The sequence below is a fragment of the Monodelphis domestica genome, chromosome 7 (genome assembly GCF_027887165.1).
Source record: "Monodelphis domestica isolate mMonDom1 chromosome 7, mMonDom1.pri, whole genome shotgun sequence".
NCBI classification, from domain to species: Eukaryota; Metazoa; Chordata; class Mammalia; order Didelphimorphia; family Didelphidae; genus Monodelphis; species Monodelphis domestica.
In genome coordinates this window covers 125,211,025-125,233,123 of record NC_077233.1, presented here as the reverse complement: position 1 = coordinate 125,233,123, position 22,099 = coordinate 125,211,025, and positions in this window count along the sequence as shown.

Sequence of the window (22,099 nt, the reverse complement as noted above, 5' to 3'; positions counted from 1 at the left end):
GTTTAATATGTAATTATTGAAAATCAGTTACTACTCCCACCCCCACCCCTGCCGACTCAATTTTGATTATTTTCTACTTCTGTTTGGCTCGACCCCTCAGGCAGCCCAGCAGGGTCTCAGTGTTCACTTGCCTCTCCACCTCTCTCTCATGCCAGGCTAGGCTTGCCATCAGCAGATGCATGACATTTAACAAGTTCTCCTGTGTGCCAGTATAGAACCAACTCTACAAGCTGCAGGGGAAAAATGGGTTGCGATAGCTGACCTACATCAACTTTGAGGCACGTTTTAGGCACATGTATTATGCATGTGTGTCTGCATTTTGTTTAGTTATGGCTGACTCTTTGTCATATAGACCATACTATCCATGGGGTTTTCAATGGCAAAAAAACTGGAGTAGTTTACCATTTCCTTTTCCAGTGGATTAAGGTAAACCAAGGTTAAGTGACTTACACAGGGTCACACAGCTAGTACATATCTGAGGTTGGATTTGAACTCATGTTTTTCTGACTCCAAACCAAGCACTCTATCCATTGTACTACCTAGCTGAGTCCTAGGTAGACAGAGATTAAGTGACACCCAGTCATACAGCCAGTAAGTATCTGAGGTTATATTTGAACTCAGGTCTTCGTGACACTAAGCCCAGAACTCTATCCACTGAGCTTCCTAGCTGAGTCTTAGATAAACAGAAATGACTTGCCTAGCCTAAAACAGCTAGTAAGTGTCTGAGGCTGGATTTGCACTCAGGTGTTCCTGACTACAAGTCCAGCACTCTATCCACTGAGCTATCTAATTGAGTCCTAGGTAAACGGAGGTTAAGTGACTTGCCTAGGCTAACACAGTAAGTGTTTGAGGCTGGATTTGAACTCAGGTCTTCCTTACTCCAGGGCCAATCCTTTATCTACCAAGCCATTTAGCTGCCCCATGTGTATAAATGCATATATTTTATATGTACATATACACAATATACATATAACCTGTAGCCTAGAGCAGAGACTTTAAACTGCCAGCCTGTGAATTGCAAGTGGCTGGCAAAACGTCTGAGAACCAGAATAAAATGTAATTGGGCTATGTTTAAACAAAATAAATAATGCAACACAGCAAAGATAAAGTTAACTTATGGTTTTATAAGTCAATATGATGGCTGCAGGGAACCTTTTCTATTTGAATTTGACACCATTGATCTGGAGGACCACATTCTAGAAAAAGAAATGTCTCTGGAATCCCATGGAGACCAGATGCATCCCAGGAGTGACCTGATACCAAGAAGAGGGGACAGCTCTTTTTTTTTTGCCAGCTCGGTCTTTTTATGACAATACCCTAGAGTAGAAATTGGAGGACAATTCCTCAACAGAAAAAGAAAACAAATCGCTTAGGTATGACTTAGTATAGGGTTCTTCCAAAAAGAAATTGGCAGGGTACTTGCCAGAAGGGACACAATGTACAAAGTAAGGAGGTATAGAACAGTTATTTATTTCTTCTCCAAACAACAAAATGCTTAAGATACAAACGACATCGAAGTGTGCATTAACAAATACTTTTTAAAAATCCATCACATCTATTATGCTTTCCTAAGGAGAAGTTCAGGGAAGACTAGTACCTAGAGCGTGAGAGCTTGCCAAGTTCTTTTCAGGGACTGCTCATCCTCCCTTGGTGTCCCCTACCATCCAACTCTCATCTGTGTTTCCGAGAAGCTCCAGCATTCACAGTGGCCCACACTCTGATAAAACTGTCTCACAGAAGGGCTAAACCAGTTTGAGGATGATTGACAGGTCATAACCTCATTGATGAGTTACTGGGGTATCTACCCTAAGGATGTGAAGTCTTCCCCTGGTAGAAGGTGGGAATGAGAATAATTTTTTCCAGTGGCCATGAAGATGACTGAAGCAGGCACTGTGGAAAAAATACATAGAGCTTAGGAAGACACTGAAGAAGCCAAGGCTATCCCTGCATCCCAAGGCATCATCATCTTGACTTTTGTTTTGCCACTGGACTTGGATGACTCCAGAAGAGAGAGTGAGACTTTCAGACTTTGTTCAACTCTGCCTCACTTAACTCCAATTTAGGTACCAGTGAAAAGCCATTCCCCAAGTGATGTGATGTTGGTCTTCTAGTAAAAAGGATGACAACCAACCAGCTTTCCCCAGAAATAAAGACAATGGTGTAGGACTGTTGACTAGCCATTTCTTACTTAACTTGGGGCTGAACTGTCTGTAGAACTCTCAATGTCCATAGAGCATCTTCTGCATGGCTCTTAAGTTCCTTTACGTTCAGAATGACCCTGTCAGTGGTCATCACCAAGAAATTGTATAATTGTAGAAAGCATTCCCTATAGGGCAGCTAGCCCTGACTCAGGAGCCCAGAAACACTCAGGCTCACTAAGTAGTAGCCAGGTCTATAAACATCTATCAGGATAACTCTAATGACCTTTTCAGGGAACACTGGAGGCAGCTAGGTGGCTCAGTGGATAGAGCACTGGATCTGGAGTCAGAATAGACCTGATTTCATATCCAAACTCAGACATTTACAGGCTGTGTGACAAGCCACTTAACCTCCATTTGCCTTAATTTACTGCAGAAGGAAATGGCAAACCCTTTAGTATCTTTGTCCAGAACACTTCACAGGTACTATTAACATGCTATGGTCCAAGAGGTCACAAAGATTTGGACACAACTAGGACCTGAGGTCCAGTTTCAGACTCTCTTAGGCAAACACATATGCTGTTAAAGCCATCTATTTGCCATTGCATCAGCTCTTCTCTTTGTGTAAGGCAGTGTAAGAGAAAGAAGACAGAGTCCCCAAATTATATTTAATAAAAAAGAGAGAAAAGTGGAATTTTTGATAGAGGTAACAGCCTTGCCACATGGGACTCCAATGGGGGTCTGGGGTCTCTTTTGTCTGTGGTCAATCACTTCTGCTTTTTAGTCAAAGGAAACATGATTAGAAGTTGCTTGTTTGGGGATTTGTTAGATGGGGAAAATGCATATATCTAACTCAGTGGAAGTGACCCATTCTAACAGATGTGTATGTGTATGGGGCAGGGTGATTCTACTTATTCTCCCCATTAATTACATAATTCATTAAAATTCTGTCCTAAAACTTTATGAGTTGTCTGAATAGATGCAGAGCGGAGTAAGCTAAATCAGGAGAAGAGTTTACAGCATGATCCCGACTGTTTAACTTTAAAGAAACATCAAAGGACTTCAGAACTCTGATCAGTGCTGTGATGGATTATGACTCTAAAGGCCTGTTCATAAAGTAGATGTAGATTAAAGAAGTGGAATGAAGAACCTGTTTTCAGCCATGGCCAAGCATTGTTTTGGTTACATTGATTGTATTACAGACAGCTAGGTGGCAAAGATAAACTAGACTTACAGCAAAGAAATACCTTAGTTCAGCCTGGCATCAGAAACTTAACTGTATAGTTTTGTGACACATGGCAAGTTGCTTAATCATTCTCAGCCTCAGTTTCCTTATCTGTAAAATCTGAAATGAGGTGGCTAGGTGACACAGTGGATAGAGTACCAGGTCTGGAGTAGAGAAGACTTACTTTTGTGAATCCAAATTTGGCCTCAGACACTTATTAGCTGGTGACCCTGGGCAAGTCACTTAGCCCTGTTTACCTCAGTTTCCTCATCTATAAAATGAGCTGGGTAAGGAAATGGCAAACCCCTCCAGTATCTTTGCCAAGAAACCCCCAAGTGGAGTCTCAAAGAATCAGATGTGACTGAAATGACTGAACAACAACAAAATGTGACAGTGGCCATGATCTGTATAGGTGGAAGGGGTATTACCCACCTGGATGAGACAGATTTTTAAAATATTTGGACTGTCAGATATGTACAAAGAGTGCATCTTATCCTGCCTGTTGGCATGTTCCACCTGGAGAAAAGGAAAATCTGCTCGGTACAAAGAGAAATGTGGTCTCTGCTTGAATTTAGAGAGAGAAAACCTCAATCTTGTGTAGTCCAGCAGTCAGAAGCTTTATTTTCTCCATATCTCTCTGCTTCCTCATCAATTCCAAGCTTGTGACCTGATGAGTTAGTGCTATAGAGGAGACATTGCTTGATTGAAACTCAGAAAAACCTGCCTCCAAATTCTGCCTCTGACACTAGCTGTGTGACTTTGGCCAGGTCACTTAACCCCAAAGTCTCAGTTTCCTCATCTATAAAATGGGGAGAATGATACCTGTAATATCTATCTGATGAGGTCATCATAAGGCTCAAGTAGCATAATATGTGTAAAATATTTTGCCAAATGTTAAAGTGTTGGCTTATCAAAGGCTCCTTCCACAAGTGCCCCTGGACAAGAACTGGTCAGCCGTAGTCCCAACTGCTTTTGGCCAAAAAGTCAATACATGTCAAATATTGCTATCTGGAAATTCAGTGTGTCCTATCACATTGTCTTTGCAGGAAGCAAACTCTCCTCATGAAGCTCACAAGATTTCAGGGTTTTGGTCTGACAGGAATTCAGAGATCACATGCTCTGTCTCCTCACCTTTATAGCTGAGGAAACTGAAGCCCAGATAAATACTGGATTCTCTACCACAAGTAGTATCCAGCTGGGCAACAACTCCACCTGGAACCTGGAGTCCCTGTTGGATCTGTGCCCTGTAGCCCAGAGCGGACAAAGGCTGAAGGGTATTACCCTACTTCTACCTACTTGCTTTTGGACAATAACCCAGGAGGGCACAGGAGTGTTGCTATAGCAGTTGCCTGACTTCCTTCAGGCCATTCTGGGCCCAGTTCAAGGGAAGGCCATGGTCCTAGCTGTCCAGTCTCTAGGGCTTTCCTTAGCCTTTTCCAAAGCCCCCTTTGGCAGACAGCTGACCCCAGGTACCACAGGAATCCCTCGCACATCTTCAGAATAAAAAGACTTTAAAGTGAAAAAAATTGAACCCAGGTCAATATTATTCCTTCCCTTTTTTCCACTCCAAATCCAGTACATTCTAGAAAGTTGCTATCATCTTTTCCAGATGAAACAACTTGTGTGTGTGTGTGTGTGTGTGTGAGAGAGAGAGAGAGAGAGAGAGAGACAGACAGACAGACAGAGACAGAGAGACAGAGAAGGAGAGGAGAGAGAGAGACAGAGACAGAGAGAGAAAATAGTAGGGAGAGAGAGAAAGAGAGAGACAGAGAGACACAGACAGACACACATGCAGACAGAGACAGAGAGAGAGAGAGAGAGAGAGAGAGAGAGAGAGAGAGAGAGAGAGAGAGAGAGAGAGAGAGAGAGAGAAGGAAAGATGGAGGGAGGGAGGGAGTTTGGTGGGTGAGTGCTGGTGGTGGGTGAAATGACCTATGAGCCATCACAGCCTCCTGAAGAACAAATGTCAGAGATGAAGGATAGCATTTCACTGATGAAAGGGGAGGTTATTATTATGCCGAAGCAATTCCCTTGTGGGTGTGAGGGTCCCATTTACCTCCTGCACTGAGGACAAAGGATGAAAAACTGGAACACAGTGAACTAGAAACAGAAGCAAGTTTTTCTACTCCATCCTAAAATGCAATGATTAAGTACCTATCTCGAAAGGCACCGAGGAGATCAATGTTCAGCCTCGTGTTCATGAACCACAGCAAGTCCTGAAAAGCTCTTGAAAACAGCTGTGGCAAGGCTCCACTGGCTTGGGGAAATCGCTGCTGGCTGAATCACAGACCTCGGATGAGTATCAGCCGTGCTGTCTGCTACATGTCATGCAGGGAAAATTAGACTCATGGTGTGATTTTTTTCCCCACCAATCAACAATATTTACGGAGTGTCTGCTACATGTTCATTATGATATGTAGGGATACAAAGGGACCTTCCTCTCTTTACTTCATGCCTCAGTGTCCATGGTTGTGTGCGTGCATGCATGCATGCATGCATGTCTCTGTGTGTGTTCCTCTCTGGAATCTGTGATCTTAGAATCCTGAGGTAGTAGCCAAAGGATCATTGACTCTATTTCCTGATGAGCATAAGACTCAGAGAATGGGCATGACTTACCAGAGTCACATAGTATTAGAAACAAATCTGTTGAAGACCTAGATTTCATTGCTAACCATGACACTTCTTACCTGTGTGTGCTGATCAAATCATTCTCTTTGCCTCAGTTTCTTCATCTGTAAAGTATAATTAATGTCATAGTACCTTTCTAAGAGAATTCCTTCTTTCTCTACTAATCCACAGCTTTACTTTTTACATGTGGATAAAATTTTAAATAATCATTTTTTGACATTTTGTGATCCATGTTCTTTCACTCTCTCCCACTCTTCTCCCCCCTCAACCAAGCAGCTGGTAATATGATACAGGTTTTATATATATATATATATATATATATATATATATATATATATTATCATACAATGTGTATTTCTATGTCATGTTACGAAAGAAGACACATATCACTTATATTAGATAAAAATTCATACAGGAAGTAAAGTAAAAATGGTATTCTTCAGTCTGCATTCAAACACTATCAGTTCCTTCTATAGCAAGTAAATAGCCTTTTTTTATCACGAGTTCCTCGTTTTTCACAGTCAATCATTGTACATTATTGCTGATATTGTGTACAATGTGTTCCTGGTTCTGATCACTTTACTTTGTATCACTTTATATGAGTCTTTCTAGGTTTTTTTTTTATGATCATCTTGTTCACTATTTCTTACAACACAAAAGTATTCCATTACAATCATATACCAACAACTTATTCAGCCATTCCCCAGTTGATGAGCATCCCTTCAGTTTCCAATTCTTTGCCACCACATAAAGAGCAACTATAAATATTTTTGTACAATTAGGTCCCTTTCCCCTATCTTTGATATCTTTGGGATATAGACCTAGTTAGTAGTAGCATTGTTGGGTATACAGGTAGTCACAGTTTTATGATCTTTGGGCATAGTTCCAGATTACTTTCTGGAATGAATGTATCAGTTCACAACTCTACCAACAGTGTATAAGTGTCCCAATTAGTCTACATCCCCTTAAATATTTATCATTTTTCATGGAACTTTTGTAAGGCCACAATGAGATGTTTATAGAAATGCTTTGCAAATTTTAAAGCACTGTATGGATGTCAGTTGTGGTTAGTGATTGTTGGAACTTCTTGTAAAAGACAAATTTTGATCTCTTATTTATCCTCCCAATCATGATATCCTTGAACAAGAAGTGAACCTCAACAGAATACCCAACCTTTCATCAGTATATCATCTTTGAGATTCTGTAAAATCATAAGATTGATAGCTAGAATAGACTTTCAACATTATTTTAACCTTTTTGAGCCATGGACCTCTTTGGCTCTGGATTCTTTCTCAGGATAATATTTTTAAATACATAAAATTAAAACTTTATATTGATATGCAGTTATCAAAATATTAAAAAGTCACAATTCCTAAGAACCCCTAATCAAGTCCAATGCCTCCATTTTATAGGTGAGGAAACTGGAGACCAAAGTAAATGATTGTTCAGTGTCACTAAAGCCAGAAATAGCAGAGCTAGGCTTCAAACCCAGGTCATTTAACTTTAAACCAATGCTATTTTCTCTAGTCTATACTATATTGCTGCTCCTAACTTGAATTACTGAAGTGTCTACAATTGACTTGAAGTACTACAGTAAATGTGGTAGACACTGATATTTCCCAGGTATATCATTAGGGATGTATCATTACAAGAATGTGGGTTAGAAGTTAGAAAGAGGTAGATTCTGGCTTTAAAAAAGGAGCACTTTATAAGATAAGCAGCCCCAAACTGGAATTGCCTTGGTAGATAGTGAATTGCCCATCCCTGAAAGTCCTTGAGAAGATGCTAGAGGATCACTTAATAGATATGCCCTGGGAAGAATTCTTGGTGAGGAGTAGCTGGAAATGGTTGAGCTCTAAGATTCATTCCAACCTTTAGATTTTGTGATTCTTATATTTTTCTTGGTCCCACAAAAGGATTGTGTGAATATGGGATTGGACCAGCCATGAGTTGAAGTTGGATATTCCCTATATTACAGCTTGAGGGTTTGTGAGACAAGGAGCAGGAAAAAGATGTGGCTAAGGGAAAAAAATCAGAAATGCTGGGGAAATACTGTAGAGTTGAAGCGAGTTACCAAAAATATGAGTTGCAAAGCAGCAGTATCTATATCAAATGGATAAATGAGTACCAGAGAATGACAGAGTCTAAAATAATTTACATCAGCGAACCCATGGCTACATGAGTGTTTTTATGTTGAGGCTATTGGTCTTGCTTTCTAGATACCCCTCTAAATGAGTTACAGCTGGAAGCATTACCCTTAGAGGAAACAGCTGTCTCTAAATCATAACAGATGATCTTCTGGAGCTTACAATCTAGTTGGTGAGACAAGAAAACACAAATTAAACTTCAGCAAAAATAGTATATAATGAAATGCTAAATTGGACAGTTTAGATTATGAGTGTAAGGAGGTAAAGCTTCATGAAGGAAGGAAGACTAAAGCTTGACCTTGATGGATATTTAGGATTTGACTAGATAGAAGGGGAAAAAGGAGAAAGAACACTACAGAGAGGAAACAACAATCATCAAAGACACAGAGCAGGTAATGACCATACTCTGTTCTTATTACAGCAAGAAAAATAGTACAATATGGAATGGAGATTGGAGATGCACAGAATTGGATTGCACAGTAGAATAGAACCAGCTATTAAGGGCCTTGAAAGCCTTCAGTCTTGATACAAGCAGAAGCTGGGAGCAATTGAAGGCTTCTGAGTAAGTGAGTGACTCCTAGTTAAAAATATAAGTATAGATAATAAGTATGGGGTGATTTGGTGGTTAGAAGGTGGTACAGATGAATTGAAGTCAAGGAGGCAACCTTGTAAACTACTACAGTTTCTTCAAGGTAGGAATGGGATGATAAGACCCTGGAAAAGGGTGGTAGTGGTGGAAATGGAGAAGGGAGAGTACAAGAAATATATGTAAGAAAAACAGAATGAAGCATTGTCCTGAAATGAAAATCATTCTTGATGGGGCATTAGGAGACCTAAGATTGAGTTCTGTCCTTGCTAATGATTAAATGTTACTTTAGGGAAGTCTCATTCCCACTCTAAACTTTATTTTCCTCCTTTGTTAAATGATAAATGATTAAATCATAAAATATACTAGATAAGCTTTAAATCCTATGTTTCTTTCTCTGATCAATGGAGTGCCAATCATAATTTTTGAAATGAAAGAGACCTTAGTATCTAGTCCATGTCCTTTGTCTGTGTGGATCATTTGTCTCTATGTCATACTTAACAAGTAAGGAGTGAATTTGGGAAATGAAAGAAAGCTGTAACAAATTACTTAACAATTGAAAGCCTGAGGGATTGGAGCATGTGATCTATAAAATGTGGTTGCTGGACTACTTGATCTCTAAAATTCCTACTCTAAATCCTTTGAGTCTAACAGGTGTGCCATCAATAGATACAGGAAAGTTGGAAGAAGGTTTGATAGAAGAAGAATTGTAGAAATGCTTAGTTTGCTGTTTTGAGGGAATATAACAGAAGAAAAAAACTATTGAATAGTTATAGATAGTGTTAGTTATCACCCTGGCAGGTCAACCTGCTGATTCCTCCTTTCCACCACCATCCTCAGATTTTGATGTGTTCACTCTGGCATGGAGTTGTCCTAAAATACATTTCTCTGTATACATTTAGAATGTGTTTTACATGGACTTATCTGTGTTCATGTCTTCTCTCTTATAGGATGTGAATTTCACAATGACAGAGAATATTTGACTTTTGTCTTTGTGTCCCCAGCACCTAGAACATAGTAGGGGTTTCCATAAATTTGTTGAATTAGAATTGAATTGAATTTAGATGTGAGAATCATTATCAGCATTCTTTTTGTAATCTCTATGTTCCTGGTTACTATGAGTACTAGGATAAACTAGGATATTGGAGCTATGAATGCCTTAGGAATTTAACTATGATCAAGTAGACTTATCTACTCTTGTTTCTATTAGCAAAGCATGAAAAGAGAAGAATATGCTTTCTAGATCTGTTCAATAGGCATAATATGTTTTTTTCTTTCCTGGAAGGAAGATCTTTTACTTAACGACTCTAAAAAATGTTTATCACCATCTTTGTCTGCAAATAAAAGAGATAAAGAATGGACCTGGGTCTTCAAATTCAAGTTAGTGAAATGTCTTCTATTAATTCAGGTCAGTACCTTTATTTCAAATAATAATAATAATAACTAGCATTTATATAAGTTTTGAAGGTTTGCAAAGAACCTAATAATAATACTAAGGTAACGTTGCTCTTATTATCCCTATTTAATAGATGAGAAAATTGAGGCTGAGAGTTTTAATGACTTATAGGTGTCAGTGGCAGGACTTGAACTTGTCTGTCTTTTTTTCAAGGCTACCTCTCTACTCATTTTACCATGTTGCCTCTCCTTGGGAAAGAAGGTACTAAAAATGAAGAGATCCTTTCTTGTGATCATACCTTTGTCATGATATGTTAGAGGCAGGTATAATAATATGACACAATACTCTGTGGTATAATCTCCATTCTTAATACTGACATTTCTACCATAGTGTCAAGATTCTAATCTGTATACATCATAATACAATTTTGTTGCTTTACATGATGCTGATGAAGATGTAGGCTATACTGGGTCTCCAGAGGCTTCAGAATCTCTAGCTATGTGGTCACAGCTCTTTTCCCCTAAAAGTAGCTCCATCAAGTTGATACTTGAAAAGAACTGGGCCACACGAGCAATGTAAATGAACATGAAGTCATTTCCAATCTATTTTCTACTCTGTGGTTTCCAAATAATCGTTTCACTCTCCTAGGCAACTCTTCTCATATGTGTATATAAATCTTTCTGAGGATAATGGGTACTGCGGGTAAAAATATGGCACATTGAGAAGGAGGATAGAAAAGTATGGGTTAGATGACAATAGACTGTCAAGGGGGGTTGTAGGAAGCTGGAGAGTACTACTGTACATCATATTTGAATAAAATCTCATCTTGCAAAAAATCACAACCCTGCTAATCTCAAGGCTCTTACTGACACACTGGCTGAGAATAGAATCTTCAAAATGCATTTAATAGGAGACAGACATAATATTATTATTGTCCCTTTCTTTGAAAGACCCAGGGACAATGAAGAGTTGAGTACAGGAACAAACATGAACATCAATTATGTTTCAGGCACTGTGATATTGAAGATTTAAAGAATTTTGAATATTGAAGAATATACAGAAATGAAAGACATGGTTCTTTTCCTTCAAGGAAATTTTTGTTTATTAGGGAGTTAAATAACCCATCTTGAAGTCCAGTTTCATATCACTAATTACCTGCTGGACATTTCCACTTGGATGCCTTGTAGGCACCTCAAACGTAGCATGTCCGGGGGGATTCATTATCTTTCTCCCCAAGTTACCCATCATCTAAACATCCCTATTTTAGTTATGGGCACCACCATCCTTCCAATTGTCCAAATTTACCCTCTTTGGCAATCTCTACCTCCTTTTCTTGCATACTTCATATCCAATCAGTTCCAAGTCTTATGAATTCTCCCCCTATATCATTGCTTATATTTGTCTTCTTTTCTTCATTCTCAAGATCCCTAATTTTGGTCCATCATCATCTTCTACTTTTATTACATCCAACTTCTAATTGATCTCTATTTCTCTCTAATTTATTCCCCACAGAGTTGCTGAAATCATCTTTCTAAAGAGCGAAACTAATCATGCCATTCTTTCACCCAAGAACCTGGTCTCCATTTCCATCCTATTTCACTTTATGTTCCAGCCACTCTTATTATATTATTTCATAAACTGCCTGTTTTATGTGTTGTTATTCAAACATTAACAGTGGTTCTTTATCTTTTGTTGTACACATGTATGAATTCTAAGTTCCTCTTAGTTTTCCAGGTCTTTAATCATCTGGCATTTCCCAAGATATCCAGCTCTATCGTTGATTACTTTCTAATGCGGACTTAACTATCACCCGTGGACATATCTTATTAGTTCAATCCCACCCCCATATTTCTGCTGCCTTCCTGAAATGCCTGACTGGTCACTCTTGGTGATCAAGTCCCAAATATTTTTCTTCCAATGAGTCTAGGTCAGCTGCCACTTCCTCTATGAGACCTTCCCTGATTCCCAGGTGAAGGTGATCCTTACTCTTCAAGTTTCCTTATAACACTATATCTAGATTCCTCCTCCCATTGCTTTTTATCTTATTATTTGACATACATAACTGTGCCAATTAGCCCCCTGAATGGCAGGAGCTGTTATCTTTTTTCATATTTGGATGCTTAAAGGTTAGCATGGGAATAAAAAATTTTTAATTGAATTGAATCCATCTATCATTCCCACACACACAATTAAACATATTATTAGTGCTTATTGAGTGCCTACTTTCAGAGATTAGCTGTGTGACTCTGGAGAAGTCACTTGACTTCTCTGGTCCTCCACTTACCCATTGAAGCCTAAATAATCTCTGAAGTTCTTTTCTGTCTTAAAATTGTGCTCTCATAGGCTATATGTCCAGTGCTATGTGAGGTAAAAGAAGGGTTTTGAAAGTAATTTACCTCGGTCCCTTCTTTCAAATAACTTACTATTTAGACAAGAAAAAACCCTGATACTCATGAAACAATTAGTGGCAGATTAAGTAGCTCTATTATTGCAATTAGAATTTTGAGATGAGCAATAGAAGTGTCAGGTGGACCAGAAAGAAAAGAGGTAAGATTTGAATTGAGTTTTAGAGGACCTCATAGTTTTAAAGGGAGGATAAGGCATTCTTGACTACAGAAGACACAGAAACAATCTGTTGGTCAAGTATTTCCTCACAAGTCTTTCCATATCATCTCAGAATAGACTCCTACTTTGAGAATAATTTGTGTGATTGATTATAGGGTGGTAAACAAGTTGTGGCATATGGATGTGATGAAATTTTATGTATTATAAGAACTGAAGAACACAGAGAAACATGGGATATGTAGAGAAACTGATAAGACCAACTTGATTAAAATTGAAAGACTATAATGGGGAGCTGGAGAGAATTAAGTTGGATATCTAGAATGGGGTCAACTTAGAGAGAACTTTAAAATCCAAGTAGAGGACTGTGTACTTGAAACTGTTGGCAAGAGGGGCCCTTAAGGATTATTGAGTCGGATTTTTTTTCCCCTCCAATCATGTCATGTCAATATGATTGCCACTACCAGGAATTTGAAGTTCTTTGAGAATAATAAGTATGTCTTCTGATTCTTTAGTAGTCTCAAAGAGCCTGGTATGATGTAGAGCACCTAGTAGGCACTTTAGTTTTTGCTAAATCAATCTAAATTGGCATATCACTCTATATTGGGTAATATTGTACTCTTGGTGTTTATTTTGATCTCTGAAATAGCAAGTTAGTTAATAACTGATTGTTCGGAGAAAAGTCTTCTGTTTTCTTACTTCCCAGGATTGAGGATACTAAAATGAAGTCACTAATAGTTTTCTAGGGCAATGGGATAAAATCCAAAGGCAAAATGTATCCAGTAAGCCTGAAGATAATTAGCTATGTCATGTATTCTTTGTGTGTGTACATGTTTCTATGAGACAAAAAATGGAGAAAGAGCCAGAGAAATTCCAGATTGTGTCCAGAGAAACATGAAATCATAACTATTATGCATAATAAAATCATTTCACCAAATTAAAACAAAACACACCACAACCATGATGTCATGGAACATCCTCTGGTTTCTAACTGTGGCCTAAATCTCAGGTCAAAACACTAAGATTCAATTGTTTTTAAATACAGCACAAGTGTTTGGCAGTTAGGGAAAAGAGGAATGTAACAGTATGTTTGCTTATATTTCCCACAAACCCTGGAAATTAAAGGTCAACCCCATAAACTAGCTATGAGGATTACAGAAAGCTCAACAGAGAAAAGCTTTGAGTAGTGGGTAGAGTGTCAGAGTCAGGAATGCCCAGGTTTGAAACCTGTCCTAGGAAACTTACCAGCTGTGTAACCCTAGACTAATCACTTACCCTCTCTCATCTTAATTTCTTCCTCTATAAAATGGGTATAATAGTAGCACCTAACTTTCAAGGTTGTAATAATCCTTGAATGAGATAATACACGTAATATGCCTAGTTGACCTTAGGGTACTATATAAAACTTAATAACTATTACAATGAAATGGTTGAGTGACGATGCAGGGTATCTTTATTCCTTGTGGAAAGAACTCTGAGAGTAAAATCAATCAACAGACTTTTATTGAACTATGTTCTCCTTTGTCTTACCATTTGGCTTAGCCTTATTCATAACGGTGTGTGCTTACACCTGCTCTACCCATCACTAGAATACACATGAGAACTGTTCTCGAGCTCCTTTTAGAATACAATAAATACTCTGGACATTTATTAAGTGCCTACAGTGCAGAGAACACCAAGAGAAAGAAAAGGTGAGGTTAGGTGTGGAATCTGTCTACATGACATAACAGAAGGATAAGACACCAACACAGATAACTATAATAGCCATTTAAGTACATTGGAGAGTTACAGAATTCCCTTTGAGATGGTGGATATATATTAACATATATAAAGATATATAAAATATAGATGATAGATGGATGGATAGTCTTTGCAAATCGTAAAGTGCCTGTATAGAGATAGATATTTATAATCTCATTACCCATCAAAGAGATCAGGGGAATTTTTTGAAATAAGTACCACTGGAATTTAACTTTAAAGGGTTGATAGGAATCGAATAGGTTGAACATTGAAAGTTATGTCAGCAGGAAACAGCATGAACAAAGATGTGGAAGTAGAAAAATGGAAGGTTGAGAATCACCCATTTTAAATGGAATGGAGAATATATAGAAGGAAAGGAAGAGAGATAAACCCTTTTCTACCACTCCTAGTATGTAAGTCATTATTTATAATGCAGATCACAAAATTAACAGGAAATACAGAATATCTAAGTTCTGATTGTTACTAAATTTCTGAAATTTTGTCCCAGTTTTTATTTTCAGTTTACATTAATTTGGTGTTGATATTTGAACATGTAGGCTTATCATCTATAGACAATGGCTTAGAAATTAACAGTAAATGGTGATTAGTGAAAGTATAATTAAAATGCTTATAATCAATATAGTTAATTATATACAGTAAAGATGTTTATATTCTCCTATTTAATGTGCTACATTCAACTAAAGCATATGAAATGTCTCTCGAAGGAATCCATTTCACAGTTGGGTCCGTTGGTAATAATGAAAAATAAATTGGACATGTTTGCTGGAGAAAAGGTTATGGTAGAGGAGGAGTTAATATGACAAGGCTTTAAAATGGCAATTTCTTTTTTGTATAAGACATTTGTATAAGTGATGATTCAGAACACAGAGAGAGAACCCTGTGACTGATTTCTGTTGTGAAAATGATTATGGCATTGGGGCCACCCTTGTCCTATTCGTGCTATTAATATTATTGAAAAACTATTGGAAAAGAGCTACCACAATCTAGAAGTTTCAGGTTTTCTCAGACTTGGTTTTCAAATCCCCTCCTTTTAATTTCCTTCCAAGGTTTAGCCCTCTTTCATCTTGGGGAGAAGCCAGTTGAAGTAGCTAGTGAAGCAACAACTGCCTATCTCTGCCAACTCCCCCAGACTGCCTTTAATTTCCCTAGTTGCTGCTCTCCCGGAAATTCACTGTTGCCTTTTTGATAGCCAGCGACAAACAAAAATGGTTTATAGTGGGGCACATTAATCAAGTAGAAAAGACTAGTTTCAGAGATAGGAAAGTAGATTTCATTAAGCCAAAAAGCTTTCTCTTGTGTAGGTCTTTGCTCTTAGTTCAAGACAAACTCATCCACCTAAAATGACCCCTAGAGTCAGATATTGGCAAACTGCCTTCACATGGACCAATAGTGTACTCAGTTCCTTGGTAAATTTCTAAAACCACTCAGCTAAAACCATTAAGATTTCCTTCATTTGTAAATATTTAAAGATCTTGTTTTCAGTAGCTATGTCTATGACACACGGGCATCTTTCTCAGTGGCTCTAATTCAGGGCCATAATGGATTGGCACAGAAGAAATAACTGGTGGCCAAATACAAGATCTTTCTTTGGTTTCTCCAGGAAATGGAGAGGAAGTCATTTCTGGGTCAACTGTGTCCAATGTAAAACTATGCTTGACTCATATAAAGGACAATATTAAGTCATCAGCAAGTGATGAGAGTTTTAAGAAGGAATGCTTGCTGGTTTGTAGAGTTCAGATGTTTATAATTCTAAACTGAAATATTGCTTGATTCAGGGATGATCACGCTGACTTTATTCCAAATAAAGAAACTGTTGACAGCATTCTCATGATGAAATACAGAATGAAAGCCATTGAGAAAACAGATTCTCTAACCTCAGAGGATACAGGCAACAAGTTATACACCCTTTCTTCTCTTTCTGTCCTGCTGATATATGGGATATAGATGTGTGGGTGTGTATACCCCTTAATTTTTTTTATTACCTTTACTGTCCATTTTAGAATCAATTGGCTCCAAGACAGAAGTTCAGTTAGGGATAGGCAAGTAGAGTTAAGTGACTGGCCCAGGGTCATACAACTGGGAAGTTTCTGAAAGAACATTTGAATCCAGATCCTTCTGTCTCTAAGCCTAGCTCTCAATCCACCTAGCCACTTAGGTGCTCCTAGTGCTCTCTCTCTCCCTCTCTGTCTCTGTCTCTGTCTCTCTCCCTCTCTGTCTCTCTCTCTCCATATATATATATGTATAACATTAAACATTCATAATCTCAGAGTTGTAAATTACTTCAGCAAACATCTAGTCTAAATTACATGTAGGTGGTAATTTCCTTAATGATGTCCTGGAGTATGTAGGTGGTACAGTAGATAGAGGGATAGGCTTGGAGCTGATAAAACTGGAGTTCAAATCTGGCCCAAGATATTTATTTGTGTGACCTTGGACAAATTTTGTGACCTCTATGGCTTCATATTCCCCATCTATAAAATGGGGATAATAATAGCACCTACCTCCCAGGGCTGTTTTGAAGCTCAAATGAGATAATATATATAAAATACTTCACAAATATTAAATACTATATGAACATCAGCTATTATTATATTATCATCTTTTAGAAGTCATTGTCTAACCTGCTTCCAAAGTGAAGTTTGGTGATGGGATGTTCATTACCTCCTAAGGAATTCCATTCACCCTTGAATAGCTTTAATGCTTATTAAGTTGCTCCTTATATGAAATTGAAATTAGCTTCTCTAAAACTTCTATCCATTGTTTTTCCTTCTTTGACCAAGCAGAACAAATTGAATAATTCTCCATGTGAGAGCCTTTCAAAATATTTGAAGGTAGCCAAGATGTCCCTCATGTGTCTTCTTCTCTCTAAGTTAAATTTGCAAATCCTTTTAAAATTAGTATCTTCTGGCATGGATTCAGGTTATTTTCTCTTGGTATAGAAATGGTTGGCATATTCCAGCTCAATGACTTTCTAAAATGTGACTTTTCATGTTTTTTTAGTATATATTTGGAATTCATTGAAATATGTGGTATAAAATTGGGGCCTAAATCTTTTTTTGTCTAATTGCTTTCCTGTTTTTCCAGTAGTTTTTGTGGAGTTGGGCATTCTTTTCCTGGTAATTTTTTGTATTTATTATACAGTTATTTAATTTTATTATTTCTGATTCATACTTAATTACTTTGTTTTATTGTTCAACTTTTTCATTTCTCTTATATTAAAGTGAAATTTTATTAAATTTTAGCATGTACAACAAAATAAAAATTCTGAATTTTAATTAAAATATATACATTCCATGATGTGTTTATGCCATATTCATATTGACAGTTCAACTTTTCTATTTTTTGACTAGCAAATAATTTTAATGATCACTGTTTCATAATACAATGGATAGTATTATTAATATTTTATTATATAATTGTGTTTACATGCATACTGACCATATCTTGATAGAAATATTCCAAGATATTTTGTGAATGTTGTAGTTATTCTAAGAAGAATTTTTAAAAAGTCATTTGCTCTTATATTCTGTAATTTCTTTAAGCAAATGTGGATGGTATTTTGTATCCTGATACTTTTTTGTAGTTTCTAGTTGCTTCAGTTTCTTTGCTAAGTAACTGATGTTTTCTAATTAAAACATCAAACAGAGGTTGTCTGTCTCCTCTTTGCCATTTTAAAATTATCAATGGCACTAAAACTCTGTTTAAAAAGTGGAGAAAGGAGACATCATAACTTTAGCTTTTGTATTTCTGGGGGGAATTTTTAGTGTTTTCTATTGTAAGCACTTCTAGCTTTTGATTACATATATATGTGTGTGTACATCTACCATATTTAAAAATAACTCATGGTTTTGCTTTTGTGGGATTTTAGCATATATTAGTGATGAGGTTAGTCAAAGACTTTTTCTGCATCTGATATAATCATGTGCTTTTGAGGCTCACAGTACTGACTTGTTGACAGTCACATGGCTAATATCAGAACCAGAACTGTAACATAATTCTTTGGACTCTAAGACCATTGTTCTCTCAAGTTTACACTGCTTCTTGTACTACTGTATCCAACCTACAGCTGTATAGATCTTTTTTTTGACTGGTTTCTATTCCTGAGAGGCAAATTTCAGTTCCATATAAGGAAAAATGAAAACTCTGATTTTTTGATTCTTCATGAATGTTGGCTGTTGAGTCATCTCCATATGAAAGAAACTTTATCCCCATGGGATTTTCCTGGGAATAAATATGAGATGAGAAGGAATGAGAAAAAGAATTGGGTGGGGAAGCAGAAAATATTAAATGTTGGGCAATATAGTAGGAGTTCAAGAACAGTCCAATATGAATGTTTGTAACCTATATACAGAATAACTTCTCAGTCCTCAAATTACACCTTAGTGGCAATTCATGCAATTTATTAAGTGAAGGAAAAAGTTAATGTAGCTCCTGATCACTAGGGTGCTCTTCAGTTCCCTGAAGTAGAAAATTACTAAAGGGAATCCAAAGATTTAATTCTAGAGTTGGTAGAATGATACTAGAGCCAGAAAAGTTCATTTCGTTCCCTTTTTCAAAATGAAAATGCTTACATTATAAATTGTATAAGACAGAAATGGTTTCTCTGTTTAATTCAGCAAACTTTTATTAAGTATCTATTATATGTAAAGCACTGCATTGGATTTTGAGAATATAAAGATAAGAACAAAAGTGTTCCTGCCCTAAAAGAGCTTACATTTTACATAGTTAAGTAAATATTGCTTTTTAATAATTTTTTTAATTAAAAGGAAGGATTCAATCTGAAAGGGAATGCTATTCCCTTCCCCAACTAAGAAATAATTCTAATATAACAACCAAATAATTAATAAAATATTTTAAAAACTCCCCAAGAAATGATAAATAAACTCAAGGTAATTTGAAGAAGGAATAAACAATAGCTGGGGAAATGATGGAAGCCTTGACAAAGGGAATGACAGCTGAGTCTAGCCTTGAAAGAAGAATTATGAAAGATACAGATGCAGGGGAAATGTTTTATACCATGGGAGATAGCCTATCAAAGTCATGGAAATAGAAAATAGAATGTTGAGTTTAGGAAATGTAAAAATTCAGTTTGACTGGACTGTAAAGTTTATGAACGAGAGAATAATGAAACAAACCTGAAAAGATAAGCTGGGACCATATTGCAATGGGCTGTACATGAGAGGCTTTGCATGAGAGGTACTAGGGAGTCACTGAAAGTTTTTGAGTAGATGAATGATATGGTCTGGCTGGTGCCTTACGAAGATGATGTGGGTATCTGGGTGGAAGAGGGATTGGTGAGAGCAGATCCTGGGATTAGGGATATCACATAAAGGCTATTGATAATCTCTTCTTAAAAAGAAGTAATAAAATGTAGTTGTTCAGTCATTCTGTCTTTCCCCACTCTTCTTGACTCCACTTGAAATTTTCTTGGCAAAGATACTAGAGTGGTTTGCCATTTCCTTCTCCATTCATTTTACAATTGAGAAAACATAGGCAAACTGAGGGTTCAGTGACTTGCCCAGGGATATACAATAAAGAGTCTGAGGCCAGATTTTTTTTTTGGTTTAAAATTTATTTCATCAAGACAATGAATGTCAACAAATGTGAGTGTTTTCACATACAAAATATGGAAAGAATATTGTTTGTGATAGTGTTATGCTGTGGATCCCCTTTTGAAATTTCTTCTCTGTGTGCTTTTAAAAAAAATTGATTTCTATCCTTTTCTTTTCTTCCTCCCTCCTCCCTTAACATCAGGATCATTTTCTTCCTCTTCATTCCCAGCCCCCTTACTTTTCCTAGAATTACCTAATTTGACAGTTAGAAGAGACCTCACCCATTCATTTAGTCTAGCATGTACCACCACTATTATATACCCAAGAAGTAGCTCTCTAGCTGAGGTCAGATTTGAACTCAGGAAGATGAGTCTTCATGATCTCTATCTGCGTGTTCTCAATGCTCTATCCTAACTCTGAAGTCCTTCAGCTTAGAAAAGTAATTGGGAGGATGGTAGTGGGCTCAATTCCAGACAGCTATATAAGCAAGCCAGAATCCTGTGTTCTCTCATGGCACATTTCAATTTGACAAATATTTATTGTGTCTGCCATGTGTAAGGCAGAGGGGAAGCAAAGGTGAAAAAATAACCCAGTCTCTGACCTCAACAAATTTATTATCCTGCTTGAAAAAGTCATGATAAGGTGGAAATAATGTTCTACCTAAAGTTGAGAGAGACCAGAGTTCATATCTCAGTTCTAACACTTACTAGTTTTATGATGTGGGGTCAATGCACTAGTATATCAAAGACTTGTGGGGGTTTTTTTTTGTTTTTTTTTTTTGTTGTTGTGGAAACTCCTAAGGGTTTTTTTTTCCTCCAGTGCAGTTTTAACAGTTATTTTTTTCCCAAAGAGTTTGTGACCTGTCCATGGTGACACTTGTAGGATTTGAAGTGAATTTGGATAATTCACTTAACCTCCAAGCCTTAGTTTCTCCATCTGAAAATGTGGAAAACAATATTTGCCCTACTCACTTTGTCTGATTCTCATAATATCCCTGGAAGAGAAATATTATTATTTCCCCCCAGGTTATAGTTGAGGATATTTAGGCAGATTTGAAATCAGATCTTTCTGATTGCAGGCTCTAACCACTGTGCAATTTTAATGCCAGTATTATCCTGATACTACCAGTTACATTTCCTCATGTGGACCCACTTTAGAATAAGCAGTAAAATTGAATTCATTTCACATCCAGTATATTTAATGAGCCTTTTCTTTTTTAATCATTATAAGTTACAATAGGAAAAATGAAAATCATTCTTATTTTGGTGGAACTGCTCATCCATTGTGAGAAAGAACTGATTATTCTTGTTCCATATGCACATCTGCTATTTTCCCCCTTATGTATAGCAAAAGGCATTTTCAGCTAGTCTGCATCAGTGCAACTGAGCAGGGTAAAACCAAAGACTCTTCTTTAGAATATTAATAATTAATCACATTTGCTAGCATTTAAAAATTTACCAAAATAATGTTATGCAAGAGAGGGAATACAATTATTATCCCCATTTTATAGATGACGAGATCCAGGTTCAGATTTGCTCATGTTACCCAGTTAGCAGAAGGTTAAGGGAGATGTCCAGAGTCAAATAGCTCTTGGAGTCAGAATTAGATTTCCTGATTCCAGGTCTAGTGTTATTTATTTCTACTCAACCACATTTCTTCATGGATTCCAGCCTCAGAGCTCTACTCAGTGCCCCTGAGGAAGGTCAACCTTTCTGTGATCAACAACCATAATTTTATCTTCTTGGCCCCAGAAGGCAAAGTTAGGAAGGGTGGATGGAATTGACAAAAAAGCAAAAGGAAAGACTTTGTAATTAATGCTATCCCAAAATGGAACCAGCTTCCAAGCAAAAAATAGATGGCTGCCTAAGGAAGACAATCATCTTCAGGAATGAATTAGTATAGATGGCCTCTGAGGGGTCCTTTCCAATTTTCAGAGTGTGATTCTATAATAATGGATTTCTATAGCATTAGGGTTTACAAAACCCTTTCTTCATATCAATCTGACAAGAAAGGTAGGGAAGGTCTTATTATTACCATTTTACAGACTTGGAAATGTAATTCAGAGGACAAAGTGACCACACACTGAGAGTCTTCTCCTTTTGGG